At 34.5% G+C, this 17,814-nt stretch overlaps 1 protein-coding gene across 5 annotated transcripts in view; it reads left to right on the forward strand.

Moving 5' to 3' along the window:
* The window catches only part of LOC129770253 (adenylate cyclase type 2), a 177,247-nt gene that overhangs the window by 39,162 nt on the left and 120,271 nt on the right, over positions 1-17,814 (forward strand). For 2 of the 5 annotated variants that reach the window (XM_055772959.1, XM_055772961.1), the window contains exon 1: positions 13,069-13,615. The exons of 2 other annotated variants lie outside the window; for them this stretch is intronic. The gene's annotated coding sequence lies outside the window, so the exon portion shown is untranslated. Of the gene's footprint in view, positions 1-13,068; positions 13,634-17,814 lie in introns of those variants that run through there. One more of the 5 variants, XM_055772960.1, reaches the window with a different exon arrangement.

The following is a 17,814-nucleotide window of genomic DNA, read 5'->3' on the forward strand; positions in this document are numbered from 1 at the left end:
GCCAACATGCGCGGGCGATATGAATGCACCCTTACATCATGTCGCGCGCAGCTAAAGGCAATAAACCAGAAACCAAAACAAACCCAGTTCTATTCTGATTAAATACGCGACCGTACACAAAGTCGTCGTGACACTTTACGATTTCCCATGAAATCGATATGCGCGCTTATGAGCGCAGTAAGCAATTTTATTTCTTGACACCATTCACATCGAACACTGCATTCGATTGATTGGCTATTCCCCTTTGAAATCGACTTGGCTCCTCCCAATGAAACTCTCCACAAACTGTTGGCTAAGTTAGCTTAAGACACATGTAACTAGCATTAACACAGTTCTTGTATGACACTCGACGCGGATGCACGCGTGGGGTGACGATAAATGAATAAAACCCTTTTGAATAAAAGTATAAAGCAAATATAAGACATGGCGACCGTGAAATTAAACCTGCAATCTTCGGAAGTGATTTATGTGAAGAATATTGAAAATAAGTACAAGGCCGCGTGTGATGAACAATATTGGTGATGTGAACAATATTATTGGCATTACAATATAAACTATATAATTACATGGCGAGTGGTAAACTTGAGTGCAATTACCGCCACAGCTCAATGGAAAAGCCAAAATAAAAGTATGAGAAGAAAAGTTAAGGAAAGGGAGAAAAATCCCCGAAGTTTGTGTAATCAACTTTAGCGCAGACTGAAAAAAAAAATATATATGAAATATATATTTATTATGGACAACTGGACAAGCTTAAATAGTGAATATTAAGTGTCGTGCCAACAGGCGAGTGATAATTCGAACAGCAAACATTGGAACAATAGCGAAATCTAAACAAATAGTGCTGGGAGAAATTCAAAAAGTGTTACAAACAATGTGATCGGAAAAGTGCCAGAAAAGCGGTGTAATATAAATACTGACACTGAATAGGAGGGAAACAAAAAAAAAAAAAAAAAACTCCTTACGAAAATAATTTCAATGAAGATCAAACCAAAAGTGCTGGGAGAAAATCAACAGAGACAACTTATTTTCCCATGTGAATAAAATGAAAAGTTAACCTTAATAAGGAGAAACAGCAAGAGCAGCAGCGGAAAGTGTAACGCGAAGATAAATGAACAGAAGCAGGAACATCGGAAGGCGAGACCATTGTCAGCAATAAGGAACTGACAGGCGGGACCAACAGAGAGCAGAAGGAGCTAAATCTGGAATGAAACCGACGATATGAAGTAAGCAATTGAAACTGATGTATATCAAAATAAAACGCACTTATCGAACTGAACGCATAGGCTAGAATGATTATATGTTTCTTTATGAAGTGTTCGAATTACATACCCTCGGTTACAAAGTATTTATAAAAATTATTTCCAAATAATGAGTTTTGATAATAATATATTCGGTATAGAAACAATAAATTTCGATACATTTACCAATGACTATAATGTATAATGCATAATGAAAAACAATGCATGTAATTAATTGAATATGCTTCGAGAAAGTAGAAATGGGCCTGTTTGACAAGAAAACTATTCAAAATACAGGAGACCCACAAGTAAATATCCTAAACCACGTGGAACAACACACTTTATTCCACGAAACGCAAGAGTTATTATTATGGATTATACTTGCGATTTTATTAATATTTGCTTTCATTAAACTATACAAGAATTATAAGCAGTGTGTACGTAAAGAAGCACTGAAAGCTGCACAGTCGGCACAAACTATGGCATCAATTGCCTAAAGCTTTAGACTATATATGAATGGCCGCTAATAGAATAACTTAATATACAAAAATTACAGCAAAGAAATAATATCATAAGAAAATAATATAACGAAAATTATATATTATTTTTTTTTACCTCTACTTCAAAAATCTTATAAAAATGATTAAAGACGATTTTGAAGATTTTCTGAAATTATTAGCCGATGTAAGCAAAGGAAAGGGCGAAGGAGCTTTCGCACCTGATATAGTAGTATTTGGAGAAAATACTAAACTCGAATCGTATGAAGAATTACTAGACAGAATAGATGAATTACCCGGATGTGATCCGATTACGTGGCTAAAACTTCCCGGCCAGAAAGAGAGAAGACGACAAAGATTGGCCGAAGCAAAAAGGAATAGAAGGCAAATGAAAAATAATCAATAAAATAATATATATATTTTTTCGCAAATTTGTTCTTATCATTAGTCCGAAAAGATAAAATTCTGAGAATTTATGAATAAAAATGAGTCTTCCTAAATGGAACAACTCAAAGAAATTGAATCATATCTGAAAAAGGGATATCAGAATTTGAACAAAAATAAAAACAGACCAAGAACTTTACATAATATTGAAGTCAAAAGGCAACAGTTACAAGAAAACTTAGCCAAATATCGAACAATACTAAAATCTTTCGAGTATAGACTTGGAGCTTCAGTCTGGAATGACGAAGTTGAAACTTATGGTGCACTGAAACAAATATATCAGAAGGCCATCAAAATTTTAGATGAATCAGAAGTAATACAAAGGGAATACGATAGTGAACCAGAGACACTTGGTAAATCAAGTGGTTTACTAAAACCCTATAAATTAAGCACTGACGATTCACTATTGAGAGTGAAAAGTGAAATTAATTTAAAACAAAGAAAAATTAAATTTAAAATATTGACAAAAATTTTAATTTGGTATATTAAAATACACAAAGTAACCAACATGGCTCTTAATATTAAAACAGCCGCTGAATTAGCAACGCTGATACCCACTTATGACGGAAACGCAAGTGGTGTTAAATCATTTATAGACGCGGTGAACTTGGCAAAGACCATAGTTCCAATCGAAAGCAAAGCAGCCGCAATTCAAATTATACTAACAAAATTAACTGGAAAAGCGAGAAATTTATTCTCAATATCTCCAACGGATTATGACGAAATAGTCGCAAAAATCCAAACAAATTGCGAAGAGAAATCAAATTCAGACATAGCCTTAGCTAATCTGATGAATTTGAGACTCAAATCGACAAATGAAATCGAGAAATTCACTAAACAACTCGATGAATTGACAGATAAGCTCAAAGATACCTATATAAGAGAACAAATTCCCGACACAGTCGCAAGGAAAATGTCTCAAAAGGTAGCGATCAAAACACTTATCAAAGAAACACCCAACAGAGAGACCAAAATGATGCTGAAAATTGGCAAATTCGACAATTTACAAGAGGCCATCAACGTAATGGTAGAAAATGAAAAGGACAATACTGATTCAAACGCAGTCGTACTGCAGTCGATTAAGGCTAGACAACCAAATCATTATAACACAAACCGAAATTTCAATTACAGAAACCCTATGGTTTATGAAAGAAATAATCAAAGAAATTATTTCCAGGGAAGATATCAAGCAAGATATCCAAATAACCTCAATAGAAACCTCAACCGACAATATCCCATTAACCATCAGTATCCTACTAATAGAAATTCAATCCAAAATTCCCGACAACAACCAAATTTCAATCAAAATTTACAACAATACCCTTTTCAACGAAATTTCAATCAAAATCAAAACAGAAACGTTAACAGAAATTTCAATAGAAATAATGTACCAGCGAGAATGTACGTAGTAAATCAGCAAGACATTCCTCGACTGAATAATCATGCAAACAATAATGGATTTCACCCACAAAACGAATCAGATAATACTTGCCAAGCTATGGTACCGTTCAACAACAATATTGCAAATAATGGGAACAATCAAGCAAATACCGATTATTTTTTAGCCAACCAGTAACAATTGCTAACAGATGTCGACTAACTGAACAATTGTTACGGACAGGCATACCGATTTTGACATTAAATTTAAATGCATCAAATTTTATCCAAGTCAAAGTGCACATGACTGGAAATAAAATATGCAACTTGATCATTGACACCGGTGCAGATATTTCGTTGTTCAAAGCACGAAATATTCTCCCAAATCAACATGTAAATACTAACAATAAGATTAAATTAACCGGCATTACGGAAAATAGTGTAGAAACATTAGGTTTAACAAATACATCTTTATGCTTTAATAATACATTAACTTTAAATCACGATTTTCACCTAGTTACCGCAGACTTACCAATTACGGCTGATGGTATTCTAGGTCGAGATTTTTTAATAAATTATAAATGTTTAATAGATTATGAACATTGGCTACTTACATTTAATATAGCCAATATACAAATTTCAGTACCAATAGAAGACAACTTAAATGAAGGCTTCATGCTACCAAGTCGTAGTGAAGTTATCAGAAGGATACCATATTTAAACATTAGAGAGGATATGGTAGTCCATTCAGAAGAAATTTACCCAGGAGTTTTCTGTGGTAACACTATAATTTCACCTTTAAAGCCTTATGTAAAATTTGTAAATACTACGAATAAACCTTTGTACATACATTATTCTAAATTTAAGCCTACATTAAGTATTTTAAACGATTATTCTATTCTTAATGTAAATACCAAAAATATTAATAATAAGAGATCCGAAGAGATTTTTAAAAGCATAAACACGGACAAAATTCCTCCATATGCTAAAGATAAATTTAAAAAATTAATTAATGATTATCAAGACATATTTTGTCTTCCAGAGGAGGATGTTACTCAAAACAATTTCTATTCACAGAACATTGTTCTAAGTGATAAAGTTCCTGTATATATCCCTAATTACAAGACGATTCATGCGCAACAAACCGAAATTAATCAACAGGTAAACAAAATGTTAGAGAGTAATATAGTGGAACCTTCAGTTTCACCATACAACTCTCCTATACTTCTAGTACCGAAAAAATCCCAAAATAATGACAAAAAATGGCGTTTAGTCGTTGATTTTAGACAACTAAATAAAAAAATTTTAGCAGACAAATTTCCTCTACCAAGAATTGACGATATTTTAGATCAACTTGGCAGAGCAAAATATTTTTCAACATTAGATCTCATGTCAGGTTTTCATCAAATACCTTTGGACAATGAGTCTAGAAAATTTACGGCATTTTCAACACAAAACGGACATTATCAATATACAAGATTACCGTTTGGATTGAATATAAGTCCAAACAGTTTTCAACGTATGATGACAATTGCAATGGCTGGTTTAACCCCAGAATTAGCTTTCATTTACATCGACGATATTATAGTCGTAGGATGTTCTGTAAACCATCATATTTCAAATCTAAATCAAGTTTTTGAAAGATTAAGATATTACAATTTGAAGCTAAATGCGCAGAAATGCAAATTTTTTAGCACTGAAGTTACCTTTCTAGGTCATAAAATAACAGAATATGGCATGTTACCAGATGATTCCAAATTTTCAACTATTCAAAATTATCCAGTTCCTAAAAATGCAGACGAAGTTAGAAGATTCGTTGCATTTTGTAATTATTATCGTAAATTCGTACCAAATTTTGCATTAATAGCAAATCCCCTTAATCAACTATTGAAGAAAAATTCACAATTTATATGGACCAATAGTTGTCAAAATGCATTCAACACCCTAAGAAATTCATTAATGTCACCAAGATTATTACAATATCCAGATTTTACGAAGCAATTTATATTAACAACAGATGCTTCAGATATAGGTTGTGGAGCTGTATTGTCTCAACAAACACAACATGGAAATTTACCAATAGCTTTTGCAAGCAAAACTTTTACACCTGGTGAAAAGAATAAACCAGTGATTCTAAAAGAATTAACAGCCATACATTGGGCTATTAATTACTTCAAACCTTACCTGTACGGTAGAAAATTTTTAGTACAAACGGATCATAGACCGTTAGTTTTCTTATTCGGTATGAAAAATCCAACTTCAAAATTAACTAGAATGCGTCTTGATTTAGAAGAATATGACTTTACAATTGAATACATAGCAGGAAAATCAAATGTAGGAGCAGATGCTTTATCAAGAATAGTAACCTCCTCTGATGAATTAAAAAATTTAAATATATTAGGAGTAAGCACAAGAGCGATGACTCGTAATTCGAAAAATAATTCAAATATGAAAACATCTGATAATCAAATTTCTGTACCACGAGAAACTGATCACTTCTCTACGTACATGACAAATAATCCATCAGAAACGAAGAAATTAATTAAACTCGAAACACGCGTCGACAAATATGGAATGATATTTTATTTAAAGAAAAACAATAAAATTATTGCCCAAGTGCATCAACAAATTTTACATGGAAGTCAGACATTAGAATCTGCACTTCTGAAAATAGAAGGAACAATGATTAAAATGAACCAAAAGAAATTAGCGCTGTCGACAAAAGACGAAATATTTAAAATGATATCAATTGAAAACTTTAAAATATTAGCGAATACTCAAGTGTATTCAATAGAAATTATTATTTACAATCCACCAATGTTTTTAACAAAAATAAAAGACATCCAAAAAGTATTGAATGATTACCATAACACCCCTACAGGAGGTCACATTGGTCAACATAAGTTGTACCTTCAAATTAGAGAAGTGTATAATTGGAGCAATATGAAAAGATCGATTGCAGAATTCATCAAGGCCTGTGAATTATGCAAACGAAACAAAGTCATAAAGCATACAAAAGAAAAACAAGTAGTTACTACAACACCAAATCACCCATTCGAAAGTATTTCAATAGATACAGTTGGACCATTACCAAAAAGTAACAACAACAATAGATATGTAGTTAGTATTCAATGCGATTTAACGAAATATGTCGTATTAATTCCAGTACCTACTAAAGAAGCAAACGTAATTGCTAAAGCATTAGTAGACAATTTTATTTTAACTTACGGAACATTTTTAACTTTACGTTCTGATCAAGGAACTGAGTATAATAACGAAGTCTTTGAACAGATCTGTGAAATGCTTAAAATTGAACAAAAATTTAGTACAGCCTATCACCCTCAGACGATTGGTTCTTTGGAGAGAAATCACAGATGTTTAAATGAATACCTGAGATCTTTCGTTAACGAACATCAATCGGATTGGGATGAATGGTTAAAATTCTATGCTTTCAATTATAACACAACCCCACATTCACACCATGAATTTACCCCTCATGAATTAATTTTTGGAACTAAAGCTAAATTACCACAAGAATTATTTGAAAAAGGAACTGAACCAATATATAATTTTGAACAATATAGTAAAGAACTAAAATTTAAATTACAACGATCTAATGAAATAGCAAGAACCAAATTAATTGAGCAGAAAATTCAAAGAGCAAAAAACTCAGAAAATGTCATTAATCCAATTCATTTAACAGTAAACGACAAAGTTTATCTAAAAATAGAAAACAGAAGAAAACTTGATCCATTCTATGACGGACCATATATAGTTCAAGAAATACTAGATACAAACTGCAGGATTCAGAACCCCAAAACAGAACATACACAGACAGTACACAAAAACAGATTGATAAAAATATAAAATCAAACAACATTCATTTTTAGAGAAGTTACTTCATTCGCAAAAACCAATTATATTACAATTATTTATAGAAATCTTTAGAAATATATCAAATTACCAATATTATACAAAACCACATACCATTGTTTACAATATACCAACAGCTTTGGAAAATAAAAGTTTAGAAACCTATAAAAAGTCTATAAAATATTTGTAACATTGAGAGAAGCCAAGGAATAATTAATCCATAATCTGAATACTAAGAATGATTCCATTGCATTACATCATTCTCTTAAAGAGGGATGGTGTAGTATGATTTCAAACCCCGTTCCAAAGTCCATCTTAAAACTCCCAATATACAAATTATCCTCCTCCTCATAAGCAGTTGATTGTTTCAAAATAAATGACTCATGCGTGGTCACTTCAATTTACGATTCCCACGAAACATTCCTCAAGCGCAACTGCATTATTTCGTTAATTGTTTTTCTCCCACATTCGTCCATGCCAACATGCGCGGGCGATATGAATGCACCCTTACATCATGTCGCGCGCAGCTAAAGGCAATAAACCAGAAACCAAAACAAACCCAGTTCTATTCTGATTAAATACGCGACCGTACACAAAGTCGTCGTGACACTTTACGATTTCCCATGAAATCGATATGCGCGCTTATGAGCGCAGTAAGCAATTTTATTTCTTGACACCATTCACATCGAACACTGCATTCGATTGATTGGCTATTCCCCTTTGAAATCGACTTGGCTCCTCCCAATGAAACTCTCCACAAACTGTTGGCTAAGTTAGCTTAAGACACATGTAACTAGCATTAACACAGTTCTTGTATGACACTCGACGCGGATGCACGCGTGGGGTGACGATAAATGAATAAAACCCTTTTGAATAAAAGTATAAAGCAAATATAAGACACTATGCCTTCATAGCTTCTGCTCGCATACCGTTTGATGATTAGACAAAATCCTGTCATCAAATTTACTGGTAACAAAGGTAACCTAATCTATTGCAATGTATGAATTGGTGTTACATGGCATTTTTTAAAATTATATATATTCAAATAATAGGTTGAATTCATTGAATTCGAAAATTGTTTCATTCAATCGATAATTCAATCCATACAAACAAATAATTACTAAGCCAACGGTAGTCCCTCGTCCACCTTGCGGCTATATCATAGATATAACCCACCCATTTTTTAATCATCTTGTCAAAAAACCCTTCTATTCAAAACAAAAAATCAGAAGATTCTTAAATATCAAAGATGGTAATGATGGTACGTTATGAATCAAATATTTCCAAACAAAACAGCTGCCGTTTGAAAAAAAAATTCTAGCACGTTTTTGTAACGATTCCATTTTTTTAAATAGTTGAAATAAAAAAAAAATATTGGTATTCATATCATATTTGAAATCGTTTCTCTTTGATTCCTTAACTAGAATACACCTAGAATACTTATGGAATTTATTAACCGCAAAAGTTATCACAAAAAGCCATAAAAAAGCATCTATCATTCACAATTCATCAGTTATTCAGTCTTCGGCTGTGAGAACGCCAAAAATGGTCTTTTTCACGGCCGATAGTTTAGTTTAAGGGGATATTCTAGTGTAGAGACACGAGTTACGGGCGCTTTTTAGAGCTCCATAAAAATAAAACAAAGGTTATTTTTACCATCCATTATACGATTATTTGTTCATCTATATTTTAGCAATTATTCTTAGTTAGAATAGTTAAAGGCTGAGGAAGTAAGGGAGTTCAAAAAAAAGTTGAGCCATGACGTACATGATTCCCGCCCTTCTGGTTATCTGAAACAAAAATAAAATGAGCTTGAGCTTGAGCTTGTGCTTGGGTAGACTGTACACTTCGTAGTTGCTCTCCGTGGTTGACCTGAACCAATCACATTGCACAAAGAACTCACAGAATGACGCTTTGGACTAGCAAATCATTGTCGTTGTGCAATATTCGGTGATTCGAGCTTTAAATGGTCAATAACGACGCTGGCCACGTCCATACAGTCACCAGGGGAAGGGAAGGAATGTTAGTATGATATTCGCCGCCCGCAGGCCAGAAGGGTCGCCTTTATAGCGTGGTTCCCTAGCGTGATTATGTTAACGTGGACTCGAAACGACTCGACAAAACATGGGCCCGAAAACCGAATGTTTCAAGTAACAATAGCGGATGTTATCAACGGTAAACGAATGAGCTCTACAATGATTCGAATTGGTGACTTGTATGATTTTTGCGCCTAGTATTTTCTTGTATTATCGATTCCAAAGATTATTAATATCAAGCCGTTTCCGTTTCTATCAACTGATACCACACTTTCTCTCTGTTGCTATTTCCATCAATCAACTATTGGAGACCCTTTGTTTTGCATTAACAAACCACCACACACAATGCGACGAAACACGATATAGCTTTTCAAAAATAACCCCGCACAGTTCCAATGACGGAAAAACCTATCTGAAACAAAAATAAAATGAGTAAAAAAAACTTTTTAAGTTAAACGGTTTCATTGTGATTAAACATAATAAAGTACTAAAAGCTAGAAAATAATAAGGCAAGTAACTGTTAGCAGATATCACACCTATTCTTCATTAGGCTAGGGCATTGATAAGACTAAAATAAAATAGTGGGACATATGATGAAGTCAATAATTGTGGATAATGGGAATCCAATGTGCCCCACGATTTTCATTTTCATTTTCATTTGATACCCATATAGAAGTCACGTCTGTAGTAACTACCTCTGAGTTACTACATTAGGTAGTCATTTTATCAATGTACGATAACAAATTCGTTATTGAAGAATACAGAATTTATTGAATTTGGTTTGTTGTGTTTGAAACGGATCCTGCTGTGAAGTCACCGACTTCTAGGGCGATTTGAAAATGTCCCGCAACGGGGACACTAGGGTGCTAATGAAAATGGTCATCTCGAATTTCAAAAAGTTACTCCATAAAAAATTTTCACCACCCCGAAAAAACACCCTATGCCAAATTTCAGCCGAGATTTACGGTTATTTCAGTTTTTTTATGTCGAAAAAAGAAGTTTTTTTACATTTGGTCGTTTTTCCGCCTGAAAAATCGATTTTCAGATAGCTGTAAATCTTGATGTGTCATGCAATTTTAAGACATTTAGCATTAAACAAGTCCCAGAATGCCAATTTTTAACAAAAAAAAATTTTTGAGATGACATTAGATCTCGACGTTTCATGTCATTTTAAGACATTTGGCATAACATTTTTTTTTTCGAAAACCCCGATTTCCGCCATTGGGTGATTTTTTTTATTTTCAAAAAACTCAAGCTTTGACCGCTTTGCGCCACTCTCCCTTAAGCCCGATTGTGCTGAAATTGGCATAGGGTGTTCTTTCAAAGTGGTGAACATTTTGAATAGGAATACTTTTTGAAATTTTTGGGTCGATTTTTTCCCATACATTCATTGGCACCCTAGGGGACATCGACCACATTAGGTAATGGGTACATCTACCTATCTTTCTGTACAATTTCGTGTATCTTGGAAAGTATAAGTGTATTCAGATACAAAAGAAAAAGGACTGTGATGAACATTTCTCCAGAGACACGACTCCTGTACTAAACGTATCCGCCCTTTGAAGTCCTTAGGTCATCCTGTTTATTGATGGATACGGAATACCCAGAGAGGGGGGGAATGTTCATACATTCTTTAAAGATGAGATATACATAATTTTGAAGCTTCAACTTTCAAGTTTTGGAGTAACCTACACCCAAACTAGCGTTGACAGAAAACATTTTTTCTTCGGCAGAAATAATGCTTTTTCATGTGCCGAAAGATCAAATAATGAGTTGTTTCGAAAGCTTAAAAAAGTTTGTGTGTATGGGAGCAGACATTTCTTTCTTTTTTTCTGTTTTTCATCTCTTTTGGGATTGTACCTAAAAAAATCCAAAACGATATTAACGGGGATCGATCGAACCAAGGCCGGCTGGAATGCAAGGCTGTTTCACACGAGCACGCTATCCACATAGCTGGTGCTGTTGCAAATATGCGTAATAATATTACACCTCATTATATAATGAAATTGGAAAGTGTTTTCTGAGAGGAAAAAGAAAAGCAAAAACGAGAATCTATATCTTTCCCTGTCTGAGTCAAGTATTTGGCAGTACAGTCATCCGTACCGAGTGTAGTCCACAAAGGTTGAAACAAAACATTCACTCGAATTTAATATCGGAGACACGTGCCAAACGTTCCATCAGCCTTAACCGCACGATTTTTCCATCGAGTTCACTCTCTTGTTTTTAATTTCACATTTCTCATACTGTTCCCATATAACAGTGTTATTAGAAGCTCTTGTTTCCACTCTATTCTAACATATTACTTATCGGAAATTTTATGATCATCAATATAGCAACAGAATGTTAGAAAGCATCCAAATCGATTGGTGCCAAAAATTCGTAAATCCAACAAGAAATGAGACTTGAGTTTAAGCTTGACTTAACTGTCTACATCGTAGCTCAGTTCGTAAATCCATCTCAATGTTACATCAATATTAATATGTACCCAAAAGACGTAAGACTATGTCAAAATGTTAAAATATGTTTTGTGACCCATCCGTCCTCAGAAAATATGTTGTGTCACCGTTATGCTAAGAAAGGTCGATTGATCCGGTAACAATGACCCAAATCTCTCAAATTATAAACCGCTCCATTTTCATCGCATTCTTTTTTTCAAAGCTTTTTTTCTACGAGGATATAGTGAATAAACGAAGTTTTGGAATTAATCAGTCTTTTGAAAATAAAAAATCTCACCATCAAATGCAATATTCTCGTTTCTGTGCATTTCTCTGAAGTCTAGGAAACAACAACCTGTTCCGCGCTAGCCTAACATTTTGTTACACAATTATCTCATTAGAGCCAACATTTGTCCAGTGCTACGTTACACACCTCAGGTTTATTTATATCAATCCATTATCGAGCTCCAGCTCTATTAATAACCAAGTTATCGCGAGATAGCAGTGTTGTATTAATATCAACAAGTTCCATTCAGCGTTTACAGCCACAATAATCTGTTTGTAAATAATGTTTAACCCGTTCAATGAAAGAGAAAGAAATACTAACCGATCAACTGGTGTTGTGTCTAGGTAATGCGATACCCAATATTTATTCCATGACACCAAACACCCAACAACATTTCCAAACGTTTTTAATAAGAAGAGAACGGGGATTGAAAAACGAAAGCAAAAGTTGCATCGATTTTTTTTCGAATAAATAAACTACAATAAGCCTTCATATATTTTTGGATATCCGATAGCCGGCATTTGTGAATGAACACGCCACTCTCTAGCGCTATCCCAACCACATTCCGTGATAGTCCGCAGGGTTTTGCTGCCCTTCCTCTAAGGTGGTACGATTGCCCCCCTAATCCTAGTGCTGGTGTAAACAAACACGGTCGGTGGGTTCGTGGATCGGAAGAACCACGTGTTGCAGCCAAGGTCATGTTCGGAGTTATCTGCTTCGGAAAACGGTAACAGCGCAGGCTCGAGTTCGAAAATCCAGAGCCCCCCTCGGGTGGAACTGATAGCGAGAAGTGATTCTACGATTTTTTTTTCGAACAAGCAACAGTTCGTCCTGCATAAATTAAGCAACAGCGTCGGAGCAGAGCTTCAGTCTTCGGCGACATCTGCTCCGATGCGGTTCGGTTCTCGACAAGAGCGGGCTACTCCTAGCCCTCCTAACGATTCGGTTCAGTTTTCCTGTGGGGAGGGAATTTGTTGTGTTTGGGTGTGAGTGTGGGTGGTGGGGTGTCATTCGCGCCCTTCACCTTCACCGAAAAGGATTTTGGATCTGTGAGTTGGTTGTGCCTGACCAGCAACAAGCGGCCTGTGGCGAGACACTCGAAAATCGTACACATACATACTTTCAACAACATGTTGTGTTTTTCGCGATGCGGTTGGGTGGCTCGTAAAGTAGGGTTTAGATAATCACCCGCACAAGACCGCGCAAAGGAAAGGAACCGAAAGGTTGTGTGTGGGAGTGCTACTACTAATGATGAGTAATTTCATACGATATACATTCACACCCCATATAAAGTGAAACTTGGTGCGAGATGCTAAAAGTTGAATGCTCGAGATAATAGGGCATACTGAGTGATATGTGTACCCGAAGTTTGGTGTGCCATCTCGAGCGGTCCCGCGCATATGTGATGTAGAGCGCATCTGGATGCTGAGTATGTCGAAAAGTTGAAGTAACGAAAGTGCAATCAGTGTGACGCAGATAATCTGCCATAATAAGATTATGTTACAATCGTTGCAATCTAATGGTGATGCGGTGAATGCTGACAAGCTGAGTGAATTGTAATGGGATTAGTTGATCTTAACAGCCGACGTTGAAACTTCCTGAGTGCATTATAGTGAAATTAGTTGTACTCATGGATGGATTTTATTACTTAAATTCATAGGTTGTGTTGGATAAAACGTAATCAAATTTGCATTTGATTTGCATATCTGGACTAGTAGTTAACGCCGCAATATAAGTATCGCAGACATTCGATTCATTTGAGCAAATAACCGGCATTAATGATGTGAAAATAATTTTCTACGGAAGTCTGTTTGGGTGAATAGGTTTGAGTTTATTACTCACATTTTATAGCTTTGCCATTCCGGCCCAGATGTACAGAATATTTTGCACTATGGTGGAGCACTGAAACTGTATTCTACAATAATCTCACCACTAAATTGAAACCCTGAATTATTCATATTTTTTCCAACCTCTCACATCAATGTTGTTATTTCTTATTATATGTGTGACTTCTGAGGGTAGAGACAGTCTGAACGGAGCTACCGTTTCAGAAACAAGCATCAAAGTCGTTCGTGGGGCCCATATTTTATAATAAATTCTCATGTCATTATTAACCAGCGATATGGAATACCTAATTAAACATACCACGATAAAATCAATATACATATTTCGATAAAATTAATATATACATTTCCTATTCAAAACGGTGAAGAGTTCATAGTAATTACATGTGTTGCGCTAGACGCGATAAAATAGAAAATCTGTAAAACTAATAAATTTTATAAACTCAACGAGAAAAACTCAAAATTCTTAATTTTACGAACCTTTTTTTTTTGTATGTAACATTTCAGAATTCATAATGTGTTGCAAAATTGTGTCAGTTAGGCACGGACGGTAGTCAAAACAAAACGGTAGACAAAAACTATCAGTGTAAAGAATTTCCTAAATCATATTTCCAGTATTATATTTTAATATCAAAATATTAAGAAATCCTCTCTCATGTAAACTCTGTTCAACCTCTATAAAACGCCCTTTAATGTATGCCGTTTTCAGAGAACTAAAGATATGTTTTTTTGCCCTTAGAGAGCATAATAAGTTGTTTTACCAAAATGCTCATTTTTGAAAATTTGTAACTTTTGAATCACCTCATCAATTTACATCAATTTTTTTTCTGAAGTATAAGTGAGGGCCCTTTATGATACGCTTTGTGATATATTTATGTTTTCTTGCTTGTATGAATAGCTGCATTGTCCTTCTTATACGTAAATTGTTTTCGAATCCGTACTGTTCATTTAGAAGGATGTAGAAGTTATCTTGAACATTCCAGCTGCCCAACATTTCTGTTTATACTATGTTTGAACAGACAACAGAGTTCCGAGGTGAGAAATATTATTCAACCTTCCGTAAATTACTCGAACACCCATTGAACTGTTGTCATTTTATTTCGGTTTGCAATTTTTTATCCCATTTGTTCATTTTATTAGGCTCATTTAGCGCTTCAACTGTAACAGAACCGAATTTATTCGTGTACATTTTTATCTACGATAATTTTGTTGTACATCACACAGTAGCCTTTTTTTTGGCGTTAGAGTATTCTTATTCTATCGATACACGCATGTCGTCTTTTTTCGGCGTGAGAATATTCCTATATACGTTCGATTTGCGATGCGATCATAATTTATTGAACCATTATTCATCAAAGACGGAGGGTAAATTTTCCATTCAAACGAAAATATCTCTGTCGTATAAGTCTAAGGTATAAGTCGGTAAGGCTAATTGAATTTGCTACTGAATTTGTTGGCATAAAAAATTATTTATTTTTTTATCCCTTTTGTTTATTTTAGGCTCATTAGCATTTTAGCTGTAACAGAGCCGAATTTTAATCGTGTACATGTCACATATTTATCATATCTATAATTAGCACATTACACAGTTGCCATTTTTCTGCGTTAGAATATTCCCTTCTATACCATTGCAAATGGTACATATTTACACAGTAGCCATTTAGGCGAAAGAGTTTTCTATCTGTTCTTCCATTATCCACAGTTAAGACTGGACAGCGGAGACAGTCGTTGATCCATTGTTGAGTTATTTATAGAACAGCAGCCCGATATTTCTGCAGAGCAGAGCAGTTGTATGGATGAATCGATCTTATTTCGACCGTGGATCGATCTCCATCGCTGATGATTGTTGCGTGGACGTAGTTATTCTGTAACAATACAAAGATGGTCAATGGGGGCCCTGAGTTTTGAACTCACGATCGATCGCTTACTAAGCGAACGCGCAACCAATGTGGCTACGGAGACCCCCTATAAAAAATTATGTTAGTCCCCAAAATCTTAGAAAAACAGAAAGAAATCGATTTTTTATTTCTTCCCTATTTTTTGTCCACTACTTATATACACCAAGATGAAAATTTGTTCGTAAAATTTCGAAACCATGATGGTTTATGCCTTAAAATGAACATCTCATCTTTATGCGTTCATCCTATGTACAAAAAAAAATTGTATTTTATTTGGAATGAAACAATCGGCAATTACTTTTCGGACAATCCAATAGATTAACCTCATTGATTCGTCGATTGATTTATATAGGCAGAAAATGATCTAAAGTGTTAAAGCAATAACATTTCCGTGAATAACAAAATCAAAATACGACCAGAAGTGCAAAGACGATATGACGGAATACAATTAGCTGTATTTTTATTGTCTAAATATCAAAACATCCTTCCGTATTATATTACGGAAACATTTACTGAGGGAATGCCGCAAAAAATATTCTAAAAACAAAATTATTGCTAAACCGAACATTGTCGTTGAAGGGTCGTGGTATCCGCTTTTGGAGGAGATTTCCATTTCCATAGCATTATAGCAATTTTAGCATAATCAATTTCGATTAACACTAGAACTACCGACGTTTGATGTATAACTATTCCTACCGCACCCGTCAAATTGACGGATTTCTGATAAGCGCTTTTGTTGTATTTTTTGACTTAGTTTATGTTAATAAAAGAATGTGATTTCACAAAAACAACATTTAAAATAACACTTTATATTTTTATAATAAAAAATAAACAAAAACGGTTTATGTTTATATTTATATGTCTACAAGAACATGTTATTCTGGATGAACACTTGCCACAAGCGTATTTGTTGCGTGTGTTGCAAGTATACATCGCTCTGTTTTTGTTGCACAATTGTATTTGGCAAGATTTTGAGGTCTTATAGTTAAATTTTCTGTAGTACAATCCATTGCTTTGTTTGGTTGTTTTTTGGAGGAAGCTTGTGCTCTGTAGCACTTATATTCATTGGAAAGTTCTTCTGCCAATTGAAACAAGAATTGATTCCTGGTAATGTTCCCATCACAAGTGTCTTTGCATAAAATCCAAGCATTAATTGCTGCCAAGTCCAAAATATTGTAGAACACTTGCGATGGCCATCTACGAGACCCTGCTTTTACGCTATATTAGCGTGTTATCTGGTCAACCACATCTACTCCAAACTTGGTTTTATTGTAAAACGATAAAATTTCAGGTAATTGTTTTCTATTGGAATCTATTTTTACCGATCTATACTTAGAGCTAAGAAGCAGTACTTTTTTGCGAGGTTTACTTTTATAAATTGTCAGAATAATATTATCTTATTTGTAGTGTTTTGTAGAGTAAAGAGCCATGTTATCTTTCACCACTTTAGCTGTTCCTGGCAATTATATTCTATTTGATCACACCGTTCCAACAAGACTTGTTTTTTTTTGACACGTGGTTTTTTGCGAGTTCCATAATTGTAAAAAAATTATCTGTGGTGATATTTCTTCAACAGTTCACATAATTGCTTGGTAGATTCAATACTACAAATTCGCTCAATGGTACCCCTGATGGTCGAAGTTCATCTTTGCCTAAGTAGGAAAAACCATTTATAAGGTATTAACTCTCCACATCTACAGCTAACCAAAATTTGATTCCGAAGTTGTTCGATTTATTTGCCATATACTGCAGAAATCTGCATCTTGCCTTTGTAGGAAACAATTGTTTGTCTATTGCTTTATTTTGATCAGGTTTGTAACAAGCTTGGTTGTTCTCAATGAATGATTTCCACGTTTCAGAAACTAATCCAAATTCATCAGTTTGTA

Source organism: Toxorhynchites rutilus, chromosome 2 (assembly GCF_029784135.1).
Source record: "Toxorhynchites rutilus septentrionalis strain SRP chromosome 2, ASM2978413v1, whole genome shotgun sequence".
Lineage (NCBI taxonomy): Eukaryota > Metazoa > Arthropoda > Insecta > Diptera > Culicidae > Toxorhynchites > Toxorhynchites rutilus.